This window comes from Falco peregrinus, chromosome 5 (assembly GCF_023634155.1).
Source record: "Falco peregrinus isolate bFalPer1 chromosome 5, bFalPer1.pri, whole genome shotgun sequence".
NCBI lineage: Eukaryota > Metazoa > Chordata > Aves > Falconiformes > Falconidae > Falco > Falco peregrinus.
In genome coordinates, this window is record NC_073725.1 from 33,435,826 (window position 1) to 33,449,260 (window position 13,435).

The window sequence follows — 13,435 nt, forward strand, 5'->3', positions numbered from 1 at the left end:
ATTTGCTTGCATCAAGCTGCGTCCCGTCTCTCCATCGCAGCACCTATATTTAGTCTCCTGAAGGGGATATGAAAGAAGATGTCCCACTGGAGGCCTAGGCATTGATCTGTTAAGTACTAACAAAAATAAGGAAGTTGTGGACAACTTTAAAAGTAGAACTTTAGTTACCCAGGGATTTTTTTTTTTTTTTTTCTGACTGAATACTTGAGGTTTAGTGTATTAAGGGAGGATTTTAAAAACTGCGGTCTTAAATCACAGTGCTGCTTTTATGTGCATGGATCCTAGATGTCAAAGTCAAATAATGGACCAACAGCAGAACTGGAGTAAACACAACTATCTAAGAATACCACTGAGTGCTTTACTCACAGGATTCTGCTGCTCTCAAAACCCACTTCCTTTATTTTCATCCTATTTATACGGTGTAAATCTAGAATAAACTATGTTGGTAGCTGTGATAGTGCAAGTAGAACAGAACATAGCTTTTAAATAGCATGTTCTGTAAAACAAAACACAAGGGCAAAAGATATGTTGATAAACTGCTAATTTTTTTCCTGGAATCTGTATGAGAATATGTTCTGAGAAGTGATTGGAATATGGCTTTTGTTACATACTTTCAACTGCATGTTGAAAACATATTAATCATCATTTATTAATTTTTAACAAAATGTATATACAAATTGAATTACTTGAAGTGTCTGCAATGTAACACTGATGTATATATTACATATAAATACTTCTTATAAATATTTAAGTGGGCAAAGACAGCAGTACAAGGTACATAAAAGAAAAATGTGTGTTCATTAGGGATATAATCTATTTTAGATATAGCAAAATATCCTGTATTGCCTTATTATAAAATATGGTGTTCAACTGATTTAAATAGATCCCTGACCTGTCAGCAAAAAACAACTTCAGAAGGAGAAAAAAAGAAATGCCATCAAAACCTGTATAAGAATCTGAGATTTAAGGGCTATAAATAGAGCAGGTGCTAGCTAGCCACTATTTGCTGCTATTGATTTATCTTCTTTCTTTAATTGCTTTGAATCCCCTTAAAGTTTCTTTTTGAAGACTGCTGATGGCTTCCGCTTCCTTGTTACTAACTTAAGGAAAAAATTCTCTTTACTTTTTTTCATTTTTGAGCCAAATTTTCCTGCTTTTCATACTTAATTTTCACTGATACAAACCATCTTTGGAGAAATGTTCTTCTTTGTCTTCATTTCATCAGCCCTCTGGAAAATATTTCTTTTAAAGTAATTAGAATGATAGAATCATAGAACAGTTTGGGTTGTAAGGGACCTTAAAGATCATCTAGTTCCCATCTCCCTGCCATGGGCAGGGACACCTTCCACAGGACCAGTTTGCTCAAAGCCCCATCCAGCCTGGCCTTGAACACTTCCAGGGATGGGGCGTCTACAACTTCTCTGGGCAACCTGTTCCAGTGTCTCACCACCCTCACGATAAAGAATTTCTTCCTAATATCTAATCTAAATCTACTTTCCTTTAGTTTAAAACCATTCCCCCTTGTCCTATCACTATGCACTCTTGTAAAAAGTCCCTCTCCAACTTTCATGTAGGCCCCCTTCAGGTACTGGAAGGCTGCTAGGACTCTCCTAATTACATGTAATTAGGTCTTTCTTCTCTACTATTTATTTTCTATCAATTTCCTTTTACTGATAGGTCTTCTTAACTATTTCTAATTTATTTCAGCTTTCCAAATTTGATCCCTCTATCTTGATTTTAAAGTCTGTTCACTTTCAGTAGTAATAATATACTTAGCTCTTCAATATGTAGTGTAATAGCACCCAAACCCTTAAGTCTTGATGGTGGTTGTGTTGTTAATTGTTCTGTGCAGTCAGGTATTCTGAAGTCAGTGCAGTTCTATATACATGTCTGGCTTACTAACATAGTATATCTCCTTCTCTGTATTGTTTTTCCAAAAAGAATACTGAACATGCTTAATGAAAATGCAAATGAAGTGGGTCTAACGAGTTACTTAGAACTAATTAGTTAAGAAATGCAAATTTTGAATTCTTTTAGTTCACTTGATTTTTTTGTGACAAGTTATACTCAAATATACTGAGTGATGGGCATATGTGTAGTTTTTAATTTCAACTGTACTTTAAAGAAGTTCTTCCAATTCTTGTTCTTTTTCTGATGCTCACTTTTTATAAGGTGTTTTTTCATGCTAAGGAAGATTGTATTACCATTAGCTCTCTCTATATTTCTTTCACTCTCTGCTTTTTACCTTGTGCTGCACCAACCATGAGAATATTACCATTTTCTGAGAGTATTACCATACACTGAGAGTATTTTCTTGGAAATTCCTAGATGAAATTCACCCCATGAATCTTTTCGCTGTTTCACCCCTAATTATTGATTACCTAGTTCTTTAGTCAACTGTGGTCCTCCCTCATCTTTGTAAGCACTGCACCTTTGTTCTCTGTCATAAACCACTTCATACTAATACATGTTTAATAATTGTGAAAGATCTATACTGCCTCTGTAGTAGGTATATATGTTCTGTGCTACCTCTGCCAACTCATAAATCAAGGAAAAAGTAGCTGTTCTCAGTGCTGTTCTGTTTTCTTCTTTTCACCAGAAATAGTGTAGGGAGACGATTCTCACAAATTTCTGTGTAGTTATTTTTTGAGACATGACACGCTACTGTTGCCCCTCCGTTGATGTACCTGCAGGAAGCCTGCGCATGATGTTAAACATAAGCAACATGAGCAAAGCAAAATGTAGAAGAAATTTGCAAAACGAAGGAAGAAAGACAACGTATCCAAGATCTTTCAATCTGTCATTTTGTATTTCAGTGACAGGAGCGATCTCTTGCAAGATGCATTCGGTGAACTAAAATCATGTAAATTTAATAATTTTGTCCACTAAGGATTTTTAATGATTACCGTTAATCAGAGAACATATTACACTTTAGTGGCTGTTGGACTAAGTTTAAAATAAACCAAAAAGCCTTTCTATAACATATTACATTGGTTGTTGAATGTTAAATAGTGATTCTGCAATATGTGTTAAGATTCAACAAATGTTTAAGGACATGTCATATCTTTTCACACAGTTGAGACAGTTCAGTAAACATACAGATGGTAATTAATGTATTAACACCATCTTTTAAAATATAAAACCATATTTGAGATATTTCATATAAATATATATGGTTTTAATGTCTGCAAGCCATATGCTTCTTTTTTGTATCTTGCATACATACAGTGAAATGTAATGAAAAAAAATGCTTGTTACTGTTATACTACTACATCAAGAAATATACAGTAAATGCATTCTGCCCCTTACCTCCTGCCCCAGTTGAGTATCAAAGAATTTGTACAGAGCTTAGTAGTCTTTATGTTATAGCGTTTCAGAATGAGTGAGCTATCAGACATCTGCTTCTTAGGTAATCTTTAACTAAATAGTGTCTTTTCAGACTGAACAAACATTTCTTATTTAGTATGACTAGGCTCATTCCTGTACCCAGTTGAAATCAGTGGTACCTTTCACGTAGGTTTTATTAGCTTGTCAACCCAATGCCTGCTGATATCTCAAAATCTTCCCACTGAGTTAAGACAGTTTGGCTGACGTCCACCTTTAAATCAGGAACAATACAGGGGAAAAAACCTGCATATGTAGATGAAAGGTAAAGATGAGAGCAAGTTGTAAAGAAAAAAGTAGTTTCAAAGTTACTGAAAGATACTCTACTATACTGCACTTGCCTTTGCTTCTTCTGTGCTTGTCATTCTTTCCCTCAGTGTGCTAGAGATAATATTATAAAACCAGAGTACAGAAAAATCCTTTAGTAATTCAAGTATTGTTACACTCATACGACAATCTATAATATCACTGGCTCATCTAGGCTTGCCCAGCCTGGCAAAGGGAAGGCTGTGAGGACACCTAACAGTAGCCTGCCAATACCCATGAGGAGTCTATTAAGGTGTCAGAGACACGCTCTTCAGAGTTACGCATGGTGGGAAAGGGGTTATGGGCATGAGTTGAAATGAGAGGTTCAGAATGAACATAAGGAAAAACTTCGGAGGAGAGTCCAGCATGGCTGCCCAGAGGTTATGCCGTCTCTGTCCTTTGAGGGTTTCAAAATCCAAATGAATGAAGCCCCTTGGTCTGGTCTCATTTGATCCTTACTAGAGATGTCCTGAGAGCCTTTTCAGCCAGAATTATCTTACGATTGAATATTCAAGGTATGATCTATGAAATACTGATTCAGGGGGGATAATAACACCCCTTGAGCTACTGGCTGTGCTCCTGTTCACACAGCCCAGGACGGTGGTGGCTTGCTTTGCTGCCAGGGCTCACTGCAGGCTGATGCTCAGCTTGCTGTCTGCCAAAACCCACAGGGCTTTTTTCAACAGACTTGCCCCCCAGCCAGGCAGTGCCCAGCCCAGTCCCATCACTGCAGGGTTTTTTTTCTTCCCTAGTGCAGGACTTTGCATTTGTTCTTGTCAAATTTCATAAATTTCCTGTCAGCCCATTCCTCCGGCATGTCTAGGTCCATCTGCGCAGCAGTCCTGCCCTTAAGCATGTCAGTTAGTCCTCCTAGTTTGTGTGTCTTACCTGCAGACTTAAAGAATGTGTACTCCTTTGTGTCCTCAGGTCACTGATAAAGAGGTAAGGACAGATCCTTTATCCTTAAAGATATAAGGATAGATGCCCAAGTAATGCCACTTGCTATTGGCACCTACATAGAGCCCAGCCCTTTAACCACTACCCTCTGAGCCCAATCATCCAACCACCTGGTTTCCACCCATCCAATTTGCAATGTCCCAATTTGGACAGAAGAATGTGGTGGGAGAAAGTGCAGAAAGCCTTGCAAAAGCCAAGTACCAGCCACTGTTCTCCTCTCATCCTGTGTTCAGTCAGTTCATCACAGAGGATGGTCAGATCGATCAGGCCACATTTACCCTTAGTAAATTCACGTTTCTTGCTCCCACACACCCTGTTCTCCTTCATGGCCCCCACAGTGTGTTCCGAAAGGACTCACCCCAGGATTCTCCCAGGGGCAGAAGTGAGACTCATTGATCTGTAGCAGTTAGGTAATCAAGCATATATACCTCTATGTCAGTGTTAATCCAATGGAAGTGAATTTAAATATTTATAGTTTTATATCTTGATTGCATTTATGAAGGACTAGCTAAAGATTTGGTTAGATCTGATATACCAGGTAACAAGCTCACAAACAATAGTTCAGCTGGTTAATGTAATTTTCTCCAGTTTGCCAACAGTCCCTGATTTCCTCAAGTACAAATATTTGCTCTGTTGATTATTTTCCTGTAGCTACCATAGATTTGTGTAGATATATATATATATCTCTTGAGTATCAATAATGTGAGTGGTAAGGAAACCTGCAAATACTTCTGGGTATTTTACGGGATTTTTTTTCCTCTTGAACTGCAATAACTATGTTACTTTATGTATCAAGTGTACCATACATACTATTCTACGCTATATCCTTATCACTGCAATAATTAACATAAAGTGATGTAAGCATGATCTATGAAAGATCTTATTTCTGACAAAAATGGTTTGATTCCTCTTTGGATCCATGTTACTGATTGCCTGTGAATTGGTATTTCTAGGAGAGAGCAGTATAGTCCTACTGTATATTGGTATTTCCTGATGAAAATACACAAAGTATAGAATTACTGTGTGAAAGATGTTTTTTCACTATATTCCATTTCCTTCACAAAATCTTCATAAAGTGTAAGGATGGCCTAAGTTAGATGAATTAAATTTTGAGAATTTTTTTCTTTAACAAATTTGGTGAACTATATTTGCTTCCGATAGCTCTTTATTCTGAAACAGATTTTCTATATGTATAGCTTACTATTATGTCAGCTTAATTCACGTGAAGTTAGACTGTTTTTCTATAGTTTGTGTGTATGACTTTGTACAGTCATGTGCCCACTAAATCCTGAATCCTGGTTCTCCCACAAGTACTAATATACAGTAACTGTAGATGACCGATACTGTTGCGACTTCTCAATAGCTAATAAAAAATACCAGAGATTGAGAACTGGTTTTGTTGTTAAGGTTCTTGAGTTTGGTGCTTTTTTCTTTCACAAATCATATAAAAGCTTAGGGCCCCAAATTCATAAAAAGGACTTATTAAATGACCAACCTAAAATTGTGTTTAGCAATAATATTTATTTAAATATCCAAACACAGCTCTAAGGACATAGTACAATACATTTAATATTTAAAATTCTGGCTGTGGATTCTAGACATCTGTTATCTTCTTTGCTGTGAGGGAGTGAGCTGTTAAGAGACAAACTTTCTGCGTATTTCAATCTGCTTATGGTAGGAGCTTGATGAAAGGAGGAGAGGACAGGAGCATAGACAGTTTGGGCAGCATCCTGCTCCTGGAACAGGGTGCACCTTTGCATTGAAATCAAAACAAAGCTGCTTACAAAAGAGTGCTACTCCCAAACACTGCCAACAGCTGAGCTCTACACTGAGGAAGCTCTTAGCCATTAGCCATAATTCATCTGTCCCCCATCCCTGACCTATTCTCACAACTGCCCATGCTACAACCATGTTTCTAAAGCTAGGCACATCTCCCTAAATATTTTCCAGTCCAAACAAAAAAAAAAAAAATTAGTGTCCTTTTAGTTTGACACCTTTTCCATTGACCTTTCACAGCTTAGCTGTACAGTTGGCTTTGGCGCATGGAAGGGTTGCTGGTTTTGTGAAGCAAATCAAATGTTTAACGAAGGGGTTAATCTTCATACTTGTGCCACAAGACAACCAAGTTTAACTTTGGTGTTTTAAAGCTACAAATGTCAGTGGAGCTGTCATTCCACACTGCACATGAACTTACTGGACCTATTCCATTTCAACAGGAACTGAAGTTGGACACTGTTTCAATATGCAGCAAAAGAGAATAGTAAGGGCCCAGCTCAAGTGAGTTTATGGAAGTCATGCACAGCATAAAAAAAACGGTTGTAATTGTGAACATAATTTTACCCAGCAATTTTCACTTTATTACAACCTTATGTAACTGAGAGTGCTAGAAATCAATTTTTGAGGTAATATGGTCATTCAGAACCAGGGCCCCCTCCCCCAGACCACTAGATCAAATATTTTATTGCAAGGCCTATAATTTTTTTTTGTGTTGTATTTGAATGATTTATCACAATTAATTAATTACTCACTGTACTTCAGTGTTTTGAATCCATATTTAGAAACTTGAGGCTCAAATATACTGGGACTGAACTCCTTCCCTGGGAGAAAAAGAATCTCTTGAAATCCGTGTTTTAAAGGGAAAGCAATATAATAAACATGGGACACTAAAGCCAAGACCTTGTCATGGGCTACTATGAAGCTGCTATTTGGGAAGATATCTATAAGGTTGACTACTAGAATTGACTACTGAATTTGGAGGCTTATGTGTGTGATACTACACCTCCTAGAACACGTTTTTTCAAAATTATAGAAATTTTTTTGCTTCTTTTGATTTTGTGGGCATATTGAAGAGCGATAAATGTTTTTTTAATAGACAGCAAGATTATTAAGGATCATCAAACCTATATCGCACCAAAATTTTACTTGTGAATGCATTTGTCACTCATGGCATAAACATGAATTTATCGCATTATATAACATAAAAATACATTTTATTTGTATACTTGGCGTTCATCTAAATATTCAAAATTTTGTTAAACAAAAAGTTGGAGTGTTAACGAGTTTTGGAAATGTGCTAATTCAAAGCAGTTAAATGTCTTTTACTGTGCTGTGTAGAAGCTAATTTACAGATAGCAGGTACCATATAGCCTGGCAACACCATTTACAGTATTCTAGGTGAATTAAGGATTTCTCCTTTAAAGAAACCAAAAAATCTTTAGAAACAAGATTGGGCTGGCAACGTTTGACATGGTTGCTAAAACAAAGAGGATTCAAAAAATTTTTAGCAGTTGTGTGCTATGTGGAAATTAAACCCTTTAAATGCAGATTTCAGACAGGAAGAATGGTTGCAGTTATAAAACAATAATAAAAAACTTGGTAAAATGTTTTGTATTTTCATAGTTCTATGGTTTTATTATTAAATAAGATAATTAGCAGTATGTTAATTTTCATCTAGATTGCCTGAAACACCCTTCAAAGCTGAAGTCTTTTTAGTGCCATATATCAACAAAGTGAATTTAGATATGAGTTAATAGTCATTGTAATTAACCCAGCCATCAGGTTCCCAGCTGATGTTCTGAGGCTAATCTGGGAATGGCATCCAAGACTTGGTGACGATGGAAGTTTGGCAGTGTTGGTACTGCTTAGAATATGCCAGCGTTTCAGAGGAATTTTTTGTTGTTTATTATTATTATTATTTGTCAAGACACATTGCGGTGAAACACACCGGGAACCTGTCGGTGAAAGTTTGATCGGCTCCCGCGTTCCGTGCCCTGCTGGGCGGGAGGCGCTGGCATAAAGACATCATTTTTCATGCCGTTGCTGCCCTGTTTCCTCTTTTTTTCTTTTCCGAGTCAACCTACAAACGCTTGCGGGCCCCAGCTCTGTGTTGCTGCCTGCAGAGAGGCTCCCAAACACGTGCGGGGGGAGAGCGGGGGGAACAGGGCAGCCTCCCCGGCACTAAGGTTCGTGAAGGTCCCTCAGCAGGGACGGACAAATGGAGGCTGGCCCGCCGGGCACGGCCGGCAGCTGCTGAGGCGGCTCCTGCCCGCCGGGGAGCCGGGGGCCGGGCCGGCCTCCCCGGGGGACCGCGGCCACCGCGGAGTGGCGGGGGAGCGGCGACCCCCAGCCCCTGGTGCCGCTGGCCCCGGCAGTGCAGCGCCCGCGCACCTGCGTGGAGCCGCCCCCCGCGGCAGCGCGCTCAGCCTGGGCGGCAGGTACGCGGGGGCGGGCGCCGCGCAGGTGCGCAGGGCGGGCCGCGCACAGCCCCTTCGTGTCCCCCGCGGCTGCGCGGGCGCGGCAGCTGTCACAGCCCCGCTGCCTCGTAGCGGCCGGGAGGGCGGCCGGCAGCGCGGCGCGGCTGAGCGCCGGCGGGGAGACCGGGTAAACTTTGGGTAAGTGTTGCGCGGGTGCGGGGGCAGCGCCTCTCGGCGTCGGGGCTGGGAGGAGAAGGGGGTCTTGGCGCACCGCCGCCCAGCGCGGAGCGGGCGCGGGGCTGCGGAGTGGCCGGGCGGCACCCGGGGGATGCTGGCGCCGGACAACAGGTACCGCAGCTGCGCGGGGGGGCGGGAGGGGTTGCGTGCGGGCGTGTGTGTGTGAAAGAGAGAGGGAGGGGGAGGGAGGGGAGGGGAGGGGAGAGGAGGGGAGGGAATACGTGTGTGTGTGTGTGTGTCGCCTGTCCCCTCCCCCCTGCCGCCCGGCCAGAAAGGGGGTGGGAGATGCGCTGGCGCACAGCCGCTTAAAACCGCGCGGCCCGGCGGTGGCTGCCGGTTCCCGGAGCAGCGTGGCTGCCAAGCTCCGCGCTGCGCCGCGCCGGGCAACGGGGAGCGGGCGGCGGTGGCCCCGCGGGGCCGGGCGCGCTGGGCTGCGGCAGCCGGCGGCGGGGCGGGGGGCGCTGCCGGCGGAGGCGCCGGCGCTGGCGGTCGCCCGGCTGGATGGCCGGTTCCCGCGGCTGCCCTGCGCGACGGGCTCTCTCGCATCCCAGGGCCGAGCGTCGCCTCCTCCCGCATCGCACTGCAGTAAGTTCGCGAGTCGCTGGGCAGCTGAACTGGTTGCAATCGCGAAGCTGGCTGGGGGCGGGGGCGGCGTGTGTGTTGGCGTAGCGGAGGGGCTAGGCGGAAAGTTGTAGCTAACCGTGCCGTGTTGGATCTGTCACGACTCGCGGTTTTGGTTTTTAGTTAATTTGCCTCATTGACTCACATCGCGTTGCTCAACCCCCGTCAATGCCCTGGTGCTGCCCGGGCTTCGCGGACCGCGGGGTTCCGAACGCCGAACTGCCGGAACGTGCAGTGCGGGTGTAGGGAACAAAAGATGCAGCTGGAAACTTGGGCTTGAAAGGCTGGTCTGCTGAAACTTTGTTGCCGTGTCAGATTGTCCAAGGGTTTTTTTTTTTTAGGGAAGAATTACAAATTGTGTACTAACTGGCAAAACTTTTGGATGTCTGAAGTCAATTTAGATACAGCTTAGTCTTGTTTTGTGTGGTCCAGTGTTGTTCTGCTCCGTTTTGTTAAAGAGCTTTATTTGTTGGGCATGCATGTAATTACATTTTTCACTGTAAGTATCCTGTTTTTGAAATGGATGAAAGGTTTTCTCAGAAGGCTATTGTATCATAAATATATCCATATCCCCTCCCTGCTAAACAAACAGGTTATATACTCATCAGTTAATTTTTCCTGTTTGACTGGTTTTCTACAAATATAGTGAGAACTGTATTCACTTTCAAAAGCAATTTTATTTGCTTGACATAACTTTAGAAAGCGGATGGAATAAGCTTATAAAATTTACATCATAAAATTAAAAAAGGCAATGCAACAGGATGGAGAAAACCAGTACTTCTTGCAGGAGAAATAGTCTTTTAAAAGCCACTAAACATTCCTTCCACTCCAGTTTAGGTCAGATGACCAAATGTAGCAAGGTAATAGTTTTTATTCTTTGCACTTGAACGATATAATACTTCTATGTATATTAAATAGTCATTATAAGTCTGAAAAAAATCTATGCCAAGAACCTAATATGCTTTCACAAATGACTGGACTTGTGCTATGCTTTATGGATAAAATGACAGGAAATTTCTTTGCTTCTTCCCAAAGTGATAATCCAGTGTTGCTCAGAGCCTGAGGTGCCGGTCTGGTATAGAACGAAAGCAAGCAGCGAGAAACGTGGGGCATCACAGAGCAGTGCTTTCCTCCCGGGGCTTATGTCATCCCTCGTTCATTTGTCAAGGTGGAAGGACTTTGTTGTTTGTCATGGCAGGGAAGGCCTGCAACGATTACTCAACGGTCTGAAATATGTGTGGAGTGAGAGATTTTATGCTATGGATTTGAAATATTTGGGGCCTGATTCTGTTCATCTAGTTTAGGTGCCTGCAAACAGCTGAACTTGCTGCTGTTAAGCAGGTTTAGGAAAAAATACACTTTCCTATGTTTGTTTAGGAAGAAGAAATGTATCTGAACTGTTAGTTACAAACTGAAACTGTCTTTTGTAAACACCTATAGGTGTCTCAAACATTCGAAGAACGGTGTTCCATAGCAATGCATAAATGAACCAATAAGCTGTTTTTTAAGAGTTTATGCAGTTTGAGTGTAATAAAGTTAATACCTGTTTTGAAGAGCACTAGACGTCGGGGTTTTATTTATAAGGAGATTCTGCACCATTTCTGCTCTGGAACTATGTCATTCAGGTGACACTTTATGGGGCAGGTCTATGTACCTCTTCTCATTGGAATGAGATCACTGGAACAGGAATGAAGAGAATGATAAGAGGGTTGTAGGAAACCTGCTAGAGCAGCATTTTGATACAGCAGAGTGTATACAGGAGTAGAGATAGTAATAGGTCAGCACCGGAAAACTTCAAAGTCAGCTGGCTGGATAGCTGGACTGGACTTCTTTTGCTTTGTGCTTGTATGACAGTAGCACTGAGTTCTTGTGAATGGCACCTATAGAAGGAAAGTAAATGGGTTAAATTTATGCTTCATAATTAAGGTAATAAGTATTAACAGCATGTATCATAGAATCACAGAATATGTCAAATTGGAAATGATCCATAAGCAACTCCCCGCTCTTTACAGGACTGCCTAAAACTAAACTGTATGACTTACAGTGTCTTCTGGACGCTCCTTGAACATAGGTGACATATGATGTTTCATTCTCTTTGAATTTGTATGGCCTTTATTAGATCATTAATTTAAGCCTTCTGAACACAATTTTAACAAGTCTTTTGAAAGCCTTGGTTATTTCTGATATTTCCTTCCTTAAAGGTAACTTTGTTGCAAAACGCACTTTATGTGATGATACCTGTATTCATAGTGTACCCTCTCATCTTTTGTCATGGTGAGAGTTGTGGACCATTGTGAAACGTTCCCATCTGTGTGTCTAGAGTTATGAAAGAATGACAACATTCAGAAGGGAGGGGGCTACAGAAAGAATAGGTCTTGTTTTGTGGTTTGGTGTGCAGTAGCAAAAGCATTTAAGCCAGTCATTTAACTGCAGAAAAGGGGAAGGTACTTGGGAAAGCCATCTAAGTTTATTTTAAAGTTATGGTGTGAAATCTGGGAGACATCAACAGAATGCAATGCTGTTGAAGAACAGGATGCTGACCTCTTAAAAGCATTACTTTTGGATTCTAGCTCCCTGCTTCTTGTTGCTGTCAAGTAAAGTTTGGAACCAACTTGAGGAGTTGCCAGTTGAGCTTTGCATTACTGTCTCAAGCAAAAAAATAAATCAATAAAATGTACCAGGCCTTGCTTTGAGTATCAATCACAATTTTATTATTTTTTTTATACCTGCACAGAATGAGTTCTAAGTCTTATTCTGTGGGAATTAAACATTTCACAGCCAGTTTAATCGATAGGAGATGGTACAAAAGGTTAAAAAAAATCTTTCTGTGAAAAGAATTGCACATAAAGGATCTGTTGACTTTCAGTTTTGAGTTTCTTCAGTCAATAAGCTCTTGTCCATTGTTTCCTGTGGCACTTACAAAACAATTAGTAACAGTAATAGTGGACCTAGGACAATTACTTGTCCATAATTGTAATTTATAATAACAGTATTTTATTAATTATTTTCTTTTTGTGAACTAGTTTTATAGCTGAACCAGCAAATTCACAGTACTGGAGGAAAGTTTAAGAAGTGACATGTTGGGCCTTACTGAAAAGAGTTAGATGTTTGTAGTTATTTTTAATACCTTCTCTACAAGAGTGGAAAAAGTTGTAAATTTGGCCTTTGAAACTGATATAATCAGTTTGTCAACCTGACCTAATTTTCATTACACTAGTGATGCTCTTACTATGGATAGAAATGATCTGATGCAGGCAAGGTATTTAGGCCAATTCAGAAACTTGAGGAGTAATTTTTTATTTATTTATTTGAAATAAAGATGAGTAACTGTCTCCAAACACCCAGTAAAACAAATTTATGCAATGTAGAACACATTTTCATTTTTTAATTGTTTGTGAAGAAAATAGAAGATTTCTCTGAATAATGTTTGCAGCAGTTTAGCCCTGAGGGGATATAGTCTGCTTTAGTTAGTTTGCCACAAGTTTAAAAGCTTAACAAATGTAAGTATTTGGAGGCTGTTTAATTATTTCTTCCCTAGCCCCTTAATACTAGTTTGGAATGTAAATGTACAACTCTGATACTATTGTGCTGCCCTAAACTCTTAAAAAAAAAAAAAAAAACACAAACCCAGCAAAACCCCAAAGCACACGCAAACTTTCAAACACATTTGTCAGTTCAATGTTACTAATTAGACTTCCAGTTGTGGGGACAGATTAACTTTTTATTTTTAGATAGTT

At 40.7% G+C, this 13,435-nt stretch overlaps 1 protein-coding gene across 2 annotated transcripts in view; it reads left to right on the top strand.

Moving 5' to 3' along the window:
• The first annotated feature begins 9,373 nt into the window (after nucleotides 1-9,373).
• The window catches only part of DGKB (diacylglycerol kinase beta), a 363,732-nt gene continuing 359,670 nt past the window's right edge, over nucleotides 9,374-13,435 (top strand). For both annotated transcript variants that reach the window (XM_027777058.2, XM_027777059.2), the window contains exon 1: nucleotides 9,374-9,662. The gene's annotated coding sequence lies outside the window, so the exon portion shown is untranslated. The remainder of the gene's footprint in view (nucleotides 9,663-13,435) is intronic.